The sequence below is a fragment of the Trichosurus vulpecula genome, chromosome 5, assembly GCF_011100635.1.
Source record: "Trichosurus vulpecula isolate mTriVul1 chromosome 5, mTriVul1.pri, whole genome shotgun sequence".
NCBI lineage: Eukaryota > Metazoa > Chordata > Mammalia > Diprotodontia > Phalangeridae > Trichosurus > Trichosurus vulpecula.
Window position 1 is genome coordinate 69,790,384 of NC_050577.1, and position 3,771 is coordinate 69,794,154.

General features: G+C 46.1%; 1 pseudogene; it reads left to right on the forward strand.

Annotated features, from left to right (window-relative positions):
* The first annotated feature begins 765 nt into the window (after nucleotides 1-765).
* Nucleotides 766-1,839, forward strand: LOC118851900 (annotated as a pseudogene).
* The last annotated feature ends 1,932 nt before the right edge of the window (nucleotides 1,840-3,771 follow it).

The following is a 3,771-nucleotide window of genomic DNA, read 5'->3' on the forward strand; positions in this document are numbered from 1 at the left end:
GCTACTCTCCTTGGGAAGTGGACAGGACTGAGTTGCTTAGGTTGTTTTGTGTTAGAGAGAGCTGACATGGAGGCAGTGATACTTGAATTCTCACTTCTGTTACATGGTGGCTGTGTGACACTGGAGAAGTCACTTAATTACTTAGTACTGTGAGCAACTCTAGCATTGTAAACTGTAGAGAAGATTCTGACCTACATTGATAGAGGGAATTTCCTCACCTTATTAACAATAACACTAGCTGTCCAGCTTGGAACACCACAAGAGTCTTAGCCAGCCCCTTTCCAACTAGAGAAAGGTCCAGCCACAGGAAAGAAAGCATCTGGAGTTCTTTTAAGAGCACATTGTAGAGGCAGCTAGGTGGCACAGCAAGTAGAGCACCAGCCCTGGAGTCAGGAGGACCTGAGTCAAAATCCGACCTCAGACACTTGACACACTTACTAGCTGTGTGACCTTGGGCAAGTCACTTAACTCCAATTGCCCTGCCTTCCCCCCTCCAAAAAAAAGAGCAGATTGTAGTAAAATTTAAAGGAAGGAGGAAAAGAATGAGTTCCTAGAAAACCCCCAGATCATCGTTATCATCATCATCATCATCATCATCGTCATGTGCTGTTGCTTCTTCTGCTGCTGCTTCTGTTGTTGCTGCTGCTGCTCACGCGGTGCTGACGTGCAGCGCGATGACGTCACGGTGGGCCTATAAGTCCAGCCGGCACAGAGCAGCCTTCTTCCTCCCGGTCCTGGGCAGCTGTCTTGTCCTCCGCGCCTGCCATGGCTCAGTACAAGGGAGCCGTGAGTGAGGCTGGCCGAGCCATGCAGCTGATGAAGAAACGGGAGAAGCAGCGGGAGCAGATGGAGCAGCTGAAGCAGCGGATCACTGAGGAGAACATCATGAAGTCCAACATCGACAAGAAGTTCTCGGCTCATTATGACACGGTGGAGGCCGAGCTCAAGTCCAGCACCGTGGGTCTGGTGACCCTGAATGACATGAAGGCCAAGCAGGAGGCACTGGTGAAGGAGTGGGAGAAGCAGCTGGCCAAGAAGGAACAGTCCAAAGAGCTTCAGCTCAAGCTGGAGAAGCTTCGAGAGAAGGAGCGCAAGAAGGAGGAGAAGCGGAAGATCTCCAGCCTGTCTTTCACCTTGGATAAGGATGAGGAGCCGGAGGAAGAGGGGGATGAGCAAGATCTAGACTGGGAAGGCAGTATAGACACAGACAAGACCAGCCAAGGTTCCTGCCTTCAGAGAGTGAACAGGCTGAGTGGAGAAGCGATCCCTTCGAAGAAGAGAAAGTTAGGGAAGAACCCAGATGTGGACACAAGCTTTCTTCCCGACCTCAACTGAGAGGAGGAGGAAAACAGGTTCCGAGAGGAACTTCGGCAGGAATGGGAGGCCAAGCAGGAGAAGATCAGGAGTGAAGAGATTGAAATCACGTTTAGTTACTGGGATGGCTCTGGGCACCGGAGGACTGTCAAGATGAAGAAGGGGAACACCATGCAACAGTTCCTGCAGAAGGCCCTGGAGATCCTTCGGAAAGACTTCAGTGAGCTAAGGTCAGCGGGAGTGGAGCAGCTCATGTACATCAAGGAGGATCTGATCATACCTCATCATCACAGCTTCTATGACTTCATCGTCACCAAAGCCAGAGGGAAGAGTGGCCCACTTTTTAACTTTGATGTCCATGATGATGTTCGGCTGCTCAGTGATGCCACAGTAGAGAAGGATGAGTCACATGCAGGAAAGGTGGTGCTAAGGAGCTGGTATGAGAAGAACAAGCATATTTTCCCAGCCAGCCGATGGGAGCTGTATGACCCAGAGAAAAAGTGGGACAAGTACACCATCCGATGATGAGCAGACCTGTAAAAGACAGCGTGTGATCTTTGTCACCTCACCTCTCCTCCATCCCCACTTACCTGTCCACCCTCTCTTTTTCATTTGTTAAGCTTGATAGAGAAAGTTAGCAGCTGCTCTAGACATCCTTCCTTCCCTCCCCCACTGTAGGATTTCACCCTTCCTACTAGTTTTCTAGGTGTATGTGGGTTCTTTAGGTTCACAGGTCCAACTGGGAAGCAAACCCTGGGATGGACACAGACTGGGTGGGGTTGTGGCAGAATTAGTCCCTGGATTTCTATTCCCTAATTCACTGTTATTTACATGTTTCTTATTTTAGAATAAACTTTTGCATGAGAAAAAAAAAGATACCTTAGGGAAGCTGTAAAAAGGTGTGTGGGCTGTGTGGGGTGTGTGTGTGTGTGTGTGTGTGTGTGTGTGTGTGTGTGTGTGTGTGGAGAGAGAGAGAGAGAGAGAGAGAGAGAGAGAGAGAGAGAGAGAGAGAGAGAGAGAGAGAGAGAGAATTGTAAACCTGTCTTCTAGTCTAAGAGCGGACAAAAACAAAACAAAAAAACCTATCAGAATGCTAGATGGAAAGTATAGCACAAAAGCAGTCTGGTCCCACAGACAGGACAACTTGAAAGCCCAGGGGTAATGGAAGAAAGACCTTAAGCAAAATTCTGCTTAGGGGCAATCTCAAACCCCACAAGAGCAGACCAAAGCCCTCAAAGGCAGGGTAGCCTCTGAGCCCCAGCTACAGTAGGAAGCCCTAGCCCAACAGCCAAGGCAGGCTAGAGCCAAACCACAGCAGGAGACAAGGCAAATCAATTTCTGCAAAAGGTGGAACCTAATCTTAGTCGCTACACTCAGAAGAAGTTCCTTACTAACAATTAAATCATACGTACAATCTGCATCTGCTTATCATGGGCAAAGAATCGATCATTTAATGGACAGCTTGACTATAATCAAGCAAGCAAACATTTATTTAGGATCTTGAATATGCTCAACATTGGGCCAAGTGCTGGCGATACAAAAACAAAAGTGAAAACATTCCCTACCCTAAGTGGGCTTACATTTTAACAGGGGAGTAGACAGTTATACATAAAAAACAGAAACAAAATGAATCCATGGTTGTTTTGGGAGAGAGGTACTAGCAACTCAGGGATCAGTAAAAACTTCAGGTAGAAGGTGACAGTTAAGCTGAATGTTTAATGATCAAGTTTAGCCCCAAAGAAGGAGTAAAGATACCAACTCCTGCTTTTTTTTTTTTTTTGGAAGATATGAACCTCTTTGCAGAGGGTCTGTGGCAGCTAGGTGGTGAAGTAGATAGAACACTGGGCTTGGAATCAGAAAGAGCCATCTTCATAAGTACAAATCCAGCCTCAGACACGTACTAGCTGTGTGACCCTGGGCAAGTCACTTAACCCTGTCTGCCTCAGTTTCTTCATCTGTAAAACCAACTAGAGAAGGAAATGGCAAATCATTCTAGTATCTTGGCCAAGACCTCAAATAGTCACAAAGAATCAGAAATCACTGAAACAACTAAAACAACGTGATTATACACTGAATTTGGCGTTAGATATTTTGATAACCCTAATCTTAAATTTTGATATGTTAATTTTGCAGAATTTTTTTATTCTTGATTATGTAGCACTCTCTTTGAGCTCTCTCCTAACCTTTACTCACATGGGCAGATTAGCTCCCTAAAGACCAGCCAATTACTTCTCTTATTGTCAAGGGGTTGACATTTCTAATACTTTATTTTTTTTTTTAGGTAGTCTCATCCTCTGTGTTCTCCAATAGTAATTAGCTTTTACGAAATGATACACAGGAACAAAAGTAGAAAAAAAATCCCTCCAAACCTCTCCACTCACCGGGTGCCTGGGGACAGTACACTAAAATTTAAAATGTTTGGTACAAAACAGTCCCTGCCATGGAGGGTGGCGTACC